Genomic DNA, 15,548 nt, shown 5'->3' on the forward strand with positions numbered 1-15,548 from the left:
GTAAATCGCATGAATACACTCACAAAATAAGCTTAACGGTAAATGACTCTTAGATTTGTTCAGAATACATTTGTAGCGTTGATAGCAGACCCCACAAAGTATATATATTATTGATCAGCGTGACAAGACGAGTCGATCTAGCCCTGTCTGTCTGTCTGTCCGTCTGTCCGTCCGTATGAACACCTGGATCTCAGAGACTATAAGAGATAGAGACACCAAATTTTCCACAAAGATGCGTTATGTGTGTATTCTATACGAGTTTGTTTTATTTTTTTGATTTTCCCCCACTTCCCCCCTATGGGGGTTTTCCCGATATTCCATTCGTATAATCGCCTATTTCTCGGAGACTATAAGATCTAGGAACACCAAAAAAAAGTCCCAGATGTCTTATGTGAATACGCAGAAAATGTATATTTTGGAATTTCCCTCCCTCCCCCCTCTACCCCGCAAATCGTAACTCCCGTAATTCTTGGAATTTCGAACTAAAATTGTAAATACCCCCAGTTAGTTATTATGTGTACGTATGCCAAGTTTCACTATGATAGACCGATTTAACAAGAAGTTATAGCCATAAATATATTTGCTGCTGCAGCGCTGCTCAATTATCAATTACCAATTATGAAATTGTTTGTTATTGTTTTAAAAATATGAAATATAAATATTAAGTGTTCATTTGAAATAAAAAATTTTTGTTTATATTAAATAACTGCAAAGATATAGACCATTAAAGTCCAAAGTAAAGAGTGTACGAATAATTGTTGGTTTCACTGTATTTCAACATACGCCTGCCACATCTTTATTTCTTTTTTACGCATGTCCACATTTACACATATAACACCACACACTGCGCAGACGTATCCGTAAAACACTTGTTGATAATCCTGGCATTGGTATCTGGAACGGGTATTTGTTGTAAATACACAATTGTACTAACACGACAATAACACAACAACTCACCTATATAAAGAGTGCGCCCTACAACAAGACAAGTTCAGAGGCGCAGGCGCATATCTTAGCATCTTCGCCAGGTCACCAGGCGCATATTCGATCAGCTTCACCGCCACGAACGCGCGTTCCCGACATCGAATTTCAAAATTGCCGCTTTTAATTATTACCCACACATTTCGCTGGTTAGTGGTTCGCATCAACAGTTATCGATACCAACTATTGGTGACTGAAGTCACGGTCACAATATTGGCCCCCTGCACTCGGTTTTTCTGCATGTTTTTCCGCGCCCCCTCCATTTAAAATTCAAAATAAATAAAGCACTGGAAAAACAATCAAAATTAGTTTTATTAAATATACATAAAATACTATTTTCAGCTGCTTTATTTCTTTTGCAACCTATTAGCGCCTCCAACAAGAATAACAAGTAAAAAAGCTAAAGTCGGGTGTCCCGACTTTGAAATACTCTGTACATATGTTTACAATAATTATAGAAAATAAAAAAATTACGAAAATAAAAAAAAATTCAATGATCGATTTTACCTTTCTCGGTATTCGAACTCACGTAAAGGGTGTACAATTGCACATTTACATAGCAATTGCGTCTGTGTGAGTGTATGTATGCCTATGCGCATCTATTCGTGTCTGTGTAAGCATTTTCGCAGTCAACCAAACAGCAACATCAACAACAGCCGCGGGCAGCGCTTGAGCAGCGCTGCAGCAGCAAATATATTTAGGGCTATAACTTCTTGGTAAATCGGTCTATCATAGTGAAACTTGGCATACGGACACATAATTACTAACTGGGGGTATTTTCAAAATTTTAGTTCGAAATTCCAAGAATTACGGGAGTTAGAGAAAATCGCATTTGCAGGGGAGAGGGGGGGAGGGAGGGGAATTCCAAAATATACATTTTCTGCGTATTCACACAAAGCATCTTGGACTAAAATTTGGTGTGCCTAGGTCTTATAGTCTCCGAGATATAGGCGATTATACGAATGGAAAATCGGGAAAACCCCCATAGGGGGGGGGGGGGGGGGGGAAGTGGGGGGGGGGGGAAATCAAAAAAATAAAACAAACTCGTATAGAATACACACATAACGCATCTTTGTGGAAAATTTGGTGTCTCTATCTCTTATAGTCTCTGAGATCCAGGTGTTCATACGGACGGACAGACGGACAGACAGGGCTAGATCGACTCGTCTTGTCACGCTGATCAATAATATATATACTTTGTGGGGTCTGCCACGCCTCCTTCTGCCTGTTACATTTTTCAGCTCCCGCAACCCTAATATACTCTTGTACATTTCATGTACAGAGTATAAATATTGCGAAGGAGGCGTATAAATCGTCTACAGAGGCACATAAATCGTCCACAGAAGTGATTGTGGGGCTGCTGTTAGAAAAATTGGTTCAACAAAATTCCCTGTTTTAAAAACTGTTACAAATAAATATATAAAAAGGAACATAAGTGGAATTCTTTATTTCGCCACAGTGGCTTTTTTGGTTTTTGTTATTTGTTACGCCGCAGACTGGATGCGATTTCATTGTGAATCCGATCCTCCTTGTTGTCCACTTTGTGCTTCGTTATCGTAACCAGCCTCATTATTTGCATCGACTGGGATATCACAGGGAATGCTGTAATCACATATAAGAGTTATATGAAACACTAGCAGGTCTTGCCCGTCTTTGCTGGGCTAAGTAAAATGTGCTCTTCTTTCGACGCTCTCTAAAGTTATTTAAAGAGTTCATTTTCCAACAAGTAAAAAAGCTAAAGTCGGGTGTCCCGACTTTGAAATACTCTGTACATATGTTTACAATAATTATAGAAAATAAAAAAAAATTAAGAAAATAAAAAAAAAAATTTGATCGATTTTACCTCTCTCGGTATTCGAACTCACGTAAAGGGTGTATAATTGCACATTTACATAGCAATTGCGTCTGTGTGAGTGTATGTATGCCTATGCGCATCAATTCGTGTCTGTGTAAGCATTTTCGCAGTCAACCAAACAGCAACATCAACAACAGCCGCGGGCAGCGCTTGAGCAGCGCTGCATCAGCAAATATATTTATGGCTATAACTTCTTGTTAAATCGGTCTATCATAATGAAATTTGGCATACGGACACATAATAACTAACTGGGGGTATTTCCAAAATTTTAGTTCGAAATTCCAAGAATTACGGGAGTTACGATTTGCGGGGTAGAGGGGGGAGGGAGGGGAATTCCAAAATATACATTTTCTGCGTATTCACATAAGGCATCTGGGACTAAAATTTGGTGTTCCTAGGTCTTATAGTCTCCGAGATATAGGCGATTATACGAATGGAAAATGGGGAAAACCCCCATAGGGGGGAAGTGGGGGGGAAAATCAAAAAAATAAAACAAACTCGTATAGAATACACACATAACGCATCTTCGTGCAAAATTTGGTGTCTCTATCTCTTATAGTCTCTGAGATCTAGGTGTTCATACGGACGGACAGACGGACAGACGGACAGACAGACAGACAGGGCTAGATCGACTCGTCTCGTCATGCTGATCAAGAATATATATACTTTGTGGGGTCTGCCACGCCTCCTTCTGCCTGTTACATTTTTCAGCTCCCGCAAACTTAATATACTCTTGTACATTTCATGTGCAGAGTATAAAAAGCAAATATAGTACAATAAGACCTATGTATGGTTATACGTACATACATACATATGTACATATCTTCGTTACGCACCGGGCGGACTGCCAGTCCTGACTTAACTGTGTGCTTTCTCAGCATGTTGTACGCACGGTCGAGTTATCCCCGAAAAGTCCGACGCAGGACATTTAATTTTGATTTATAAATCGGGACGTCCCGCCAAAATTGGAGCGTTCGGCAACACTGATATGTACATACATTTAAATTTTTCATGCAGGCGTTATCCGCCTATATACATGTACATACATACATACATACATATATAAGTATGTATTAAATTACTTAATTCAACACTAATTTGTGTCTTCAATTCCAAATATGATTGTTGTGAATGTAAAAGGTGTGTTTCTGCTTTTGTAAATCGCATGAATACACTCACAAAATAAGCTTAACGGTAAATGACTCTTAGATTTGTTCAGAATACATTTGTAGCGTTGATAGCAGACCCCACAAAGTATATATATTATTGATCAGCGTGACAAGACGAGTCGATCTAGCCCTGTCTGTCTGTCTGTCCGTCCGTATGAACACCTGGATCTCAGAGACTATAAGAGATAGAGACACCAAATTTTCCACAAAGATGCGTTATGTGTGTATTCTATACGAGTTTGTTTTATTTTTTTGATTTTCCCCCACTTCCCCCCTATGGGGGTTTTCCCGATATTCCATTCGTATAATCGCCTATTTCTCGGAGACTATAAGATCTAGGAACACCAAAAAAAAGTCCCAGATGTCTTATGTGAATACGCAGAAAATGTATATTTTGGAATTTCCCTCCCTCCCCCCTCTACCCCGCAAATCGTAACTCCCGTAATTCTTGGAATTTCGAACTAAAATTGTAAATACCCCCAGTTAGTTATTATGTGTACGTATGCCAAGTTTCACTATGATAGACCGATTTAACAAGAAGTTATAGCCATAAATATATTTGCTGCTGCAGCGCTGCTCAAGCGCTGCTCGCGGCTGTTGGTGATGTTGCTGTTTGGTTGACTGAGAAAATGCTTACACAGACACGAATTGATGCGCATAGGCATACATACACTCACACAGACGCAATTGCTATGTAAATGTGCAATTATACACCCTTTACGTGAGTTCGAATACCGAGAGAGGTAAAATCGATCAAATTTTTTTTTTATTTTCTTAATTTTTTTTATTTTCTATAATTATTGTAAACATATGTACAGAGTATTTCAAAGTCGGGACACCCGACTTTAGCTTTTTTACTTGTTTTTATTAGATTACGTTTTTCCCATTACCAATTATGAAATTGTTTGTTATTGTTTTAAAAATATGAAATATAAATATTAAGTGTTCATTTGAAATAAAAAATTTTTGTTTATATTAAATAACTGCAAAGATATAGACCATTAAAGTCCAAAGTAAAGAGTGTACGAATAATTGTTGGTTTCACTGTATTTCAACATACGCCTGCCACATCTTTATTTCTTTTTTACGCATGTCCACATTTACACATATAACACCACACACTGCGCAGACGTATCCGTAAAACACTTGTTGATAATCCTGGCATTGGTATCTGGAACGGGTATTTGTTGTAAATACACAATTGTACTAACACGACAATAACACAACAACTCACCTATATAAAGAGTGCGCCCTACAACAAGACAAGTTCAGAGGCGCAGGCGCATATCTTAGCATCTTCGCCAGGTCACCAGGCGCATATTCGATCAGCTTCACCGCCACGAACGCGCGTTCCCGACATCGAATTTCAAAATTGCCGCTTTTAATTATTACCCACACATTTCGCTGGTTAGTGGTTCGCATCAACAGTTATCGATACCAACTATTGGTGACTGAAGTCACGGTCACAATATTGGCCCCCTGCACTCGGTTTTTCTGCATGTTTTTCCGCGCCCCCTCCATTTAAAATTCAAAATAAATAAAGCACTGGAAAAACAATCAAAATTAGTTTTATTAAATATACATAAAATACTATTTTCAGCTGCTTTATTTCTTTTGCAACCTATTAGCGCCTCCAACAAGAATAACAAGTAAAAAAGCTAAAGTCGGGTGTCCCGACTTTGAAATACTCTGTACATATGTTTACAATAATTATAGAAAATAAAAAAATTACGAAAATAAAAAAAAATTCAATGATCGATTTTACCTTTCTCGGTATTCGAACTCACGTAAAGGGTGTACAATTGCACATTTACATAGCAATTGCGTCTGTGTGAGTGTATGTATGCCTATGCGCATCTATTCGTGTCTGTGTAAGCATTTTCGCAGTCAACCAAACAGCAACATCAACAACAGCCGCGGGCAGCGCTTGAGCAGCGCTGCAGCAGCAAATATATTTATGGCTATAACTTCTTGGTAAATCGGTCTATCATAGTGAAATTTGGCATACGGACATGGCACATAATAACCAACTGGGGGTATTTGCAAAATTTTAGTTCGAAATTCCAAGAATTACAGGAGTTAGAGAAAATCGCATTTGCGGGGGAGAGGGGGGAGGGAGGGAAATTCCAAAATATACATTTTCTGCGTATTCACACAAAGCATCTTGGACTAAAATTTGGTGTGCCTAGGTCTTATAGTCTCCGAGATATAGGCGATTATACGAATGGAAAATCGGGAAAACCCCCATAGCGGGGGGGGGGGGGAAGTGGGGGGGGGGAAATAAAAAAAATAAAACAAACTCGTATAGAATACACACATAACGCATCTTTGTGGAAAATTTGGTGTCTCTATCTCTTATAGTCTCTGAGATCCAGGTGTTCATACGGACGGACAGACGGACAGACAGACAGACAGGGCTAGATCGACTCGTCTTGTCACGCTGATCAATAATATATATACTTTGTGGGGTCTGCCACGCCTCCTTCTGCCTGTTACATTTTTCAGCTCCCGCAACCCTAATATACTCTTGTACATTTCATGTACAGAGTATAAATATTGCGAAGGAGGCGTATAAATCGTCTACAGAGGCACATAAATCGTCCACAGAAGTGATTGTGGGGCTGCTGTTAGAAAAATTGGTTCAACAAAATTCCCTGTTTTAAAAACTGTTACAAATAAATATATAAAAAGGAACATAAGTGGAATTCTTTATTTCGCCACAGTGGCTTTTTTGGTTTTTGTTATTTGTTACGCCGCAGACTGGATGCGATTTCATTGTGAATCCGATCCTCCTTGTTGTCCACTTTGTGCTTCGTTATCGTAACCAGCCTCATTATTTGCATCGACTGGGATATCACAGGGAATGCTGTAATCACATATAAGAGTTATATGAAACACTAGCAGGTCTTGCCCGTCTTTGCTGGGCTAAGTAAAATGTGCTCTTCTTTCGACGCTCTCTAAAGTTATTTAAAGAGTTCATTTTAAAACAAGTAAAAAAGCTAAAGTCGGGTGTCCCGACTTTGAAATACTCTGTACATATGTTTACAATAATTATAGAAAATAAAAAAAATTAAGAAAATAAAAAAAAAAATTTGATCGATTTTACCTCTCTCGGTATTCGAACTCACGTAAAGGGTGTATAATTGCACATTTACATAGCAATTGCGTCTGTGTGAGTGTATGTATGCCTATGCGCATCAATTCGTGTCTGTGTAAGCATTTTCGCAGTCAACCAAACAGCAACATCAACAACAGCCGCGGGCAGCGCTTGAGCAGCGCTGCAGCAGCGCTGCATCAGCAAATATATTTATGGCTATAACTTCTTGTTAAATCGGTCTATCATAATGAAATTTGGCATACGGACACATAATAACTAACTGGGGGTATTTCCAAAATTTTAGTTCGAAATTCCAAGAATTACGGGAGTTACGATTTGCGGCGTAGAGGGGGGAGGGAGGGGAATTCCAAAATATACATTTTCTGCGTATTCACATAAGGCATCTGGGACTAAAATTTGGTGTTCCTAGGTCTTATAGTCTCCGAGATATAGGCGATTATACGAATGGAAAATCGGGAAAACCCCCATAGGGGGGAAGTGGGGGGGAAAATCAAAAAAATAAAACAAACTCGTATAGAATACACACATAACGCATCTTCGTGCAAAATTTGGTGTCTCTATCTCTTATAGTCTCTGAGATCTAGGTGTTCATACGGACGGACAGACGGACAGACGGACAGACAGACAGACAGGGCTAGATCGACTCGTCTCGTCATGCTGATCAAGAATATATATACTTTGTGGGGTCTGCCACGCCTCCTTCTGCCTGTTACATTTTTCAGCTCCCGCAAACTTAATATACTCTTGTACATTTCATGTACAGAGTATAAAAAGCAAATATAGTACAATAAGACCTATGTATGGTTATACGTACATACATACATATGTACATATCTTCGTTACGCACCGGGCGGACTGCCAGTCCTGACTTAACTGTGTGCTTTCTCAGCATGTTGTACGCACGGTCGAGTTATCCCCGAAAAGTCCGACGCAGGACATTTAATTTTGATTTATAAATCGGGACGTCCCGCCAAAATTGGAGCGTTCGGCAACACTGATATGTACATACATTTAAATTTTTCATGCAGGCGTTATCCGCCTATATACATGTACATACATACATACATACATATATAAGTATGTATTAAATTACTTAATTCAACACTAATTTGTGTCTTCAATTCCAAATATGATTGTTGTGAATGTAAAAGGTGTGTTTCTGCTTTTGTAAATCGCATGAATACACTCACAAAATAAGCTTAACGGTAAATGACTCTTAGATTTGTTCAGAATACATTTGTAGCGTTGATAGCAGACCCCACAAAGTATATATATTATTGATCAGCGTGACAAGACGAGTCGATCTAGCCCTGTCTGTCTGTCTGTCCGTCTGTCCGTCCGTATGAGCACCTGGATCTCAGAGACTATAAGAGATAGAGACACCAAATTTTCCACAAAGATGCGTTATGTGTGTATTCTATACGAGTTTGTTTTATTTTTTTGATTTTCCCCCACTTCCCCCCTATGGGGGTTTTCCCGATATTCCATTCGTATAATCGCCTATTTCTCGGAGACTATAAGATCTAGGAACACCAAAAAAAAGTCCCAGATGTCTTATGTGAATACGCAGAAAATGTATATTTTGGAATTTCCCTCCCTCCCCCCTCTACCCCGCAAATCGTAACTCCCGTAATTCTTGGAATTTCGAACTAAAATTGTAAATACCCCCAGTTAGTTATTATGTGTACGTATGCCAAGTTTCACTATGATAGACCGATTTAACAAGAAGTTATAGCCATAAATATATTTGCTGCTGCAGCGCTGCTCAAGCGCTGCTCGCGGCTGTTGGTGATGTTGCTGTTTGGTTGACTGAGAAAATGCTTACACAGACACGAATTGATGCGCATAGGCATACATACACTCACACAGACGCAATTGCTATGTAAATGTGCAATTATACACCCTTTACGTGAGTTCGAATACCGAGAGAGGTAAAATCGATCAAATTTTTTTTTTTTCTTAATTTTTTTTATTTTCTATAATTATTGTAAACATATGTACAGAGTATTTCAAAGTCGGGACACCCGACTTTAGCTTTTTTACTTGTTTTTATTAGATTACGTTTTTCCCATTACCAATTATGAAATTGTTTGTTATTGTTTTAAAAATATGAAATATAAATATTAAGTGTTCATTTGAAATAAAAAATTTTTGTTTATATTAAATAACTGCAAAGATATAGACCATTAAAGTCCAAAGTAAAGAGTGTACGAATAATTGTTGGTTTCACTGTATTTCAACATACGCCTGCCACATCTTTATTTCTTTTTTACGCATGTCCACATTTACACATATAACACCACACACTGCGCAGACGTATCCGTAAAACACTTGTTGATAATCCTGGCATTGGTATCTGGAACGGGTATTTGTTGTAAATACACAATTGTACTAACACGACAATAACACAACAACTCACCTATATAAAGAGTGCGCCCTACAACAAGACAAGTTCAGAGGCGCAGGCGCATATCTTAGCATCTTCGCCAGGTCACCAGGCGCATATTCGATCAGCTTCACCGCCACGAACGCGCGTTCCCGACATCGAATTTCAAAATTGCCGCTTTTAATTATTACCCACACATTTCGCTGGTTAGTGGTTCGCATCAACAGTTATCGATACCAACTATTGGTGACTGAAGTCACGGTCACAATATTGGCCCCCTGCACTCGGTTTTTTCTGCATGTTTTTCCGCGCCCCCTCCATTTAAAATTCAAAATAAATAAAGCACTGGAAAAACAATCAAAATTAGTTTTATTAAATATACATAAAATACTATTTTCAGCTGCTTTATTTCTTTTGCAACCTATTAGCGCCTCCAACAAGAATAACAAGTAAAAAAGCTAAAGTCGGGTGTCCCGACTTTGAAATACTCTGTACATATGTTTACAATAATTATAGAAAATAAAAAAATTACGAAAATAAAAAAAAATTCAATGATCGATTTTACCTTTCTCGGTATTCGAACTCACGTAAAGGGTGTACAATTGCACATTTACATAGCAATTGCGTCTGTGTGAGTGTATGTATGCCTATGCGCATCTATTCGTGTCTGTGTAAGCATTTTCGCAGTCAACCAAACAGCAACATCAACAACAGCCGCGGGCAGCGCTTGAGCAGCGCTGCAGCAGCAAATATATTTATGGCTATAACTTCTTGGTAAATCGGTCTATCATAGTGAAATTTGGCATACGGACATGGCACATAATAACCAACTGGGGGTATTTGCAAAATTTTAGTTCGAAATTCCAAGAATTACAGGAGTTAGAGAAAATCGCATTTGCGGGGGAGAGGGGGGAGGGAGGGAAATTCCAAAATATACATTTTCTGCGTATTCACACAAAGCATCTTGGACTAAAATTTGGTGTGCCTAGGTCTTATAGTCTCCGAGATATAGGCGATTATACGAATGGAAAATCGGGAAAACCCCCATAGGGGGGGGGGGGGAAGTGGGGGGGAAATCAAAAAAATAAAACAAACTCGTATAGAATACACACATAACGCATCTTTGTGGAAAATTTGGTGTCTCTATCTCTTATAGTCTCTGAGATCCAGGTGTTCATACGGACGGACAGACGGACAGACAGACAGACAGGGCTAGATCGACTCGTCTTGTCACGCTGATCAATAATATATATACTTTGTGGGGTCTGCCACGCCTCCTTCTGCCTGTTACATTTTTCAGCTCCCGCAACCCTAATATACTCTTGTACATTTCATGTACAGAGTATAAATATTGCGAAGGAGGCGTATAAATCGTCTACAGAGGCACATAAATCGTCCACAGAAGTGATTGTGGGGCTGCTGTTAGAAAAATTGGTTCAACAAAATTCCCTGTTTTAAAAACTGTTACAAATAAATATATAAAAAGGAACATAAGTGGAATTCTTTATTTCGCCACAGTGGCTTTTTTGGTTTTTGTTATTTGTTACGCCGCAGACTGGATGCGATTTCATTGTGAATCCGATCCTCCTTGTTGTCCACTTTGTGCTTCGTTATCGTAACCAGCCTCATTATTTGCATCGACTGGGATATCACAGGGAATGCTGTAATCACATATAAGAGTTATATGAAACACTAGCAGGTCTTGCCCGTCTTTGCTGGGCTAAGTAAAATGTGCTCTTCTTTCGACGCTCTCTAAAGTTATTTAAAGAGTTCATTTTCCAAAAAGCAAATATAGTACAATAAGACCTATGTATGGTTATACGTACATACATACATATGTACATATCTTCGTTACGCACCGGGCGGACTGCCAGTCCTGACTTAACTGTGTGCTTTCTCAGCATGTTGTACGCACGGTCGAGTTATCCCCGAAAAGTCCGACGCAGGACATTTAATTTTGATTTATAAATCGGGACGTCCCGCCAAAATTGGAGCGTTCGGCAACACTGATATGTACATACATTTAAATTTTTCATGCAGGCGTTATCCGCCTATATACATGTACATACATACATACATACATATATAAGTATGTATTAAATTACTTAATTCAACACTAATTTGTGTCTTCAATTCCAAATATGATTGTTGTGAATGTAAAAGGTGTGTTTCTGCTTTTGTAAATCGCATGAATACACTCACAAAATAAGCTTAACGGTAAATGACTCTTAGATTTGTTCAGAATACATTTGTAGCGTTGATAGCAGACCCCACAAAGTATATATATTATTGATCAGCGTGACAAGACGACTCGATCTAGCCCTGTCTGTCTGTCTGTCCGTCTGTCCGTCCGTATGAACACCTGGATCTCAGAGACTATAAGAGATAGAGACACCAAATTTTCCACAAAGATGCGTTATGTGTGTATTCTATACGAGTTTGTTTTATTTTTTTGATTTTCCCCCACTTCCCCCCTATGGGGGTTTTCCCGATATTCCATTCGTATAATCGCCTATTTCTCGGAGACTATAAGATCTAGGAACACCAAAAAAAAGTCCCAGATGTCTTATGTGAATACGCAGAAAATGTATATTTTGGAATTTCCCTCCCTCCCCCCTCTACCCCGCAAATCGTAACTCCCGTAATTCTTGGAATTTCGAACTAAAATTGTAAATACCCCCAGTTAGTTATTATGTGTACGTATGCCAAGTTTCACTATGATAGACCGATTTAACAAGAAGTTATAGCCATAAATATATTTGCTGCTGCAGCGCTGCTCAATTACCAATTACCAATTATGAAATTGTTTGTTATTGTTTTAAAAATATGAAATATAAATATTAAGTGTTCATTTGAAATAAAAAATTTTTGTTTATATTAAATAACTGCAAAGATATAGACCATTAAAGTCCAAAGTAAAGAGTGTACGAATAATTGTTGGTTTCACTGTATTTCAACATACGCCTGCCACATCTTTATTTCTTTTTTACGCATGTCCACATTTACACATATAACACCACACACTGCGCAGACGTATCCGTAAAACACTTGTTGATAATCCTGGCATTGGTATCTGGAACGGGTATTTGTTGTAAATACACAATTGTACTAACACGACAATAACACAACAACTCACCTATATAAAGAGTGCGCCCTACAACAAGACAAGTTCAGAGGCGCAGGCGCATATCTTAGCATCTTCGCCAGGTCACCAGGCGCATATTCGATCAGCTTCACCGCCACGAACGCGCGTTCCCGACATCGAATTTCAAAATTGCCGCTTTTAATTATTACCCACACATTTCGCTGGTTAGTGGTTCGCATCAACAGTTATCGATACCAACTATTGGTGACTGAAGTCACGGTCACAATATTGGCCCCCTGCACTCGGTTTTTCTGCATGTTTTTCCGCGCCCCCTCCATTTAAAATTCAAAATAAATAAAGCACTGGAAAAACAATCAAAATTAGTTTTATTAAATATACATAAAATACTATTTTCAGCTGCTTTATTTCTTTTGCAACCTATTAGCGCCTCCAACAAGAATAACAAGTAAAAAAGCTAAAGTCGGGTGTCCCGACTTTGAAATACTCTGTACATATGTTTACAATAATTATAGAAAATAAAAAAATTACGAAAATAAAAAAAAATTCAATGATCGATTTTACCTTTCTCGGTATTCGAACTCACGTAAAGGGTGTACAATTGCACATTTACATAGCAATTGCGTCTGTGTGAGTGTATGTATGCCTATGCGCATCTATTCGTGTCTGTGTAAGCATTTTCGCAGTCAACCAAACAGCAACATCAACAACAGCCGCGGGCAGCGCTTGAGCAACGCTGCAGCAGCAAATATATTTATGGCTATAACTTCTTGGTAAATCGGTCTATCATAGTGAAATTTGGCATACGGACATGGCACATAATAACCAACTGGGGGTATTTGCAAAATTTTAGTTCGAAATTCCAAGAATTACAGGAGTTAGAGAAAATCGCATTTGCGGGGGAGAGGGGGGAGGGAGGGAAATTCCAAAATATACATTTTCTGCGTATTCACACAAAGCATCTTGGACTAAAATTTGGTGTGCCTAGGTCTTATAGTCTCCGAGATATAGGCGATTATACGAATGGAAAATCGGGAAAACCCCCATAGGGGGGGGGGGGAAGTGGGGGGGGGAAATCAAAAAAATAAAACAAACTCGTATAGAATACACACATAACGCATCTTTGTGGAAAATTTGGTGTCTCTATCTCTTATAGTCTCTGAGATCCAGGTGTTCATACGGACGGACAGACGGACAGACAGACAGACAGGGCTAGATCGACTCGTCTTGTCACGCTGATCAATAATATATATACTTTGTGGGGTCTGCCACGCCTCCTTCTGCCTGTTACATTTTTCAGCTCCCGCAACCCTAATATACTCTTGTACATTTCATGTACAGAGTATAAATATTGCGAAGGAGGCGTATAAATCGTCTACAGAGGCACATAAATCGTCCACAGAAGTGATTGTGGGGCTGCTGTTAGAAAAATTGGTTCAACAAAATTCCCTGTTTTAAAAACTGTTACAAATAAATATATAAAAAGGAACATAAGTGGAATTCTTTATTTCGCCACAGTGGCTTTTTTGGTTTTTGTTATTTGTTACGCCGCAGACTGGATGCGATTTCATTGTGAATCCGATCCTCCTTGTTGTCCACTTTGTGCTTCGTTATCGTAATCAGCCTCATTATTTGCATCGACTGGGATATCACAGGGAATGCTGTAATCACATATAAGAGTTATATGAAACACTAGCAGGTCTTGCCCGTCTTTGCTGGGCTAAGTAAAATGTGCTCTTCTTTCGACGCTCTCTAAAGTTATTTAAAGAGTTCATTTTCCAAAAAGCAAATATAGTACAATAAGACCTATGTATGGTTATACGTACATACATACATATGTACATATCTTCGTTACGCACCGGGCGGACTGCCAGTCCTGACTTAACTGTGTGCTTTCTCAGCATGTTGTACGCACGGTCGAGTTATCCCCGAAAAGTCCGACGCAGGACATTTAATTTTGATTTATAAATCGGGACGTCCCGCCAAAATTGGAGCGTTCGGCAACACTGATATGTACATACATTTAAATTTTTCATGCAGGCGTTATCCGCCTATATACATGTACATACATACATACATACATATATAAGTATGTATTAAATTACTTAATTCAACACTAATTTGTGTCTTCAATTCCAAATATGATTGTTGTGAATGTAAAAGGTGTGTTTCTGCTTTTGTAAATCGCATGAATACACTCACAAAATAAGCTTAACGGTAAATGACTCTTAGATTTGTTCAGAATACATTTGTAGCGTTGATAGCAGACCCCACAAAGTATATATATTATTGATCAGCGTGACAAGACGAGTCGATCTAGCCCTGTCTGTCTGTCTGTCCGTCTGTCCGTCCGTATGAACAGCTGGATCTCAGAGACTATAAGAGATAGAGACACCAAATTTTCCACAAAGATGCGTTATGTGTGTATTCTATACGAGTTTGTTTTATTTTTTGATTTTCCCCCACTTCCCCCCTATGGGGGTTTTCCCGATATTCCATTCGTATAATCGCCTATTTCTCGGAGACTATAAGATCTAGGAACACCAAAAAAAAGTCCCAGATGTCTTATGTGAATACGCAGAAAATGTATATTTTGGAATTTCCCTCCCTCCCCCCTCTACCCCGCAAATCGTAACTCCCGTAATTCTTGGAATTTCGAACTAAAATTGTAAATACCCCCAGTTAGTTATTATGTGTACGTATGCCAAGTTTCACTATGATAGACCGATTTAACAAGAAGTTATAGCCATAAATATATTTGCTGCTGCAGCGCTGCTCAATTACCAATTACCAATTATGAAATTGTTTGTTATTGTTTTAAAAATATGAAATATAAATATTAAGTGTTCATTTGAAATAAAAAATTTTTGTTTATATTAAATAACTGCAAAGATATAGACCATTAAAGTCCAAAGTAAAGAGTGTACGAATAATTG

The 15,548-nt window shown here is 38.6% G+C and overlaps 4 long non-coding RNA genes across 4 annotated transcripts; all 4 read right to left on the reverse strand.

Annotated features, from left to right (window-relative positions):
• Nucleotides 1-758: 758 nt before the first annotated feature.
• Nucleotides 759-1,136, reverse strand: LOC115629407. Its single transcript, XR_003995899.1, has 2 exons — nucleotides 958-1,136; nucleotides 759-894 (listed from the first exon to the last, which is right to left on the reverse strand). It is a non-coding gene; the product is annotated as an uncharacterized LOC115629407 (long non-coding RNA).
• Nucleotides 1,137-5,040: 3,904 nt separating this feature from the next.
• LOC115629409 lies at nucleotides 5,041-5,418 on the reverse strand. The gene is made up of 2 exons (XR_003995901.1): nucleotides 5,240-5,418; nucleotides 5,041-5,176 (listed from the first exon to the last, which is right to left on the reverse strand). It is a non-coding gene; the product is annotated as an uncharacterized LOC115629409 (long non-coding RNA).
• Nucleotides 5,419-9,343: 3,925 nt separating this feature from the next.
• LOC115629410 lies at nucleotides 9,344-9,708 on the reverse strand. The gene is made up of 2 exons (XR_003995902.1): nucleotides 9,543-9,708; nucleotides 9,344-9,479 (listed from the first exon to the last, which is right to left on the reverse strand). It is a non-coding gene; the product is annotated as an uncharacterized LOC115629410 (long non-coding RNA).
• Nucleotides 9,709-12,446: 2,738 nt separating this feature from the next.
• Nucleotides 12,447-12,819, reverse strand: LOC115629411. The gene is made up of 2 exons (XR_003995903.1): nucleotides 12,646-12,819; nucleotides 12,447-12,582 (listed from the first exon to the last, which is right to left on the reverse strand). It is a non-coding gene; the product is annotated as an uncharacterized LOC115629411 (long non-coding RNA).
• Nucleotides 12,820-15,548: the final 2,729 nt, after the last annotated feature.

This window comes from Scaptodrosophila lebanonensis, unplaced genomic scaffold (assembly GCF_003285725.1).
Source record: "Scaptodrosophila lebanonensis strain 11010-0011.00,11010-0021.00 unplaced genomic scaffold, SlebRS2 tig00000145-arrow-arrow-pilon, whole genome shotgun sequence".
In the NCBI taxonomy this organism is placed as follows: domain Eukaryota; kingdom Metazoa; phylum Arthropoda; class Insecta; order Diptera; family Drosophilidae; genus Scaptodrosophila; species Scaptodrosophila lebanonensis.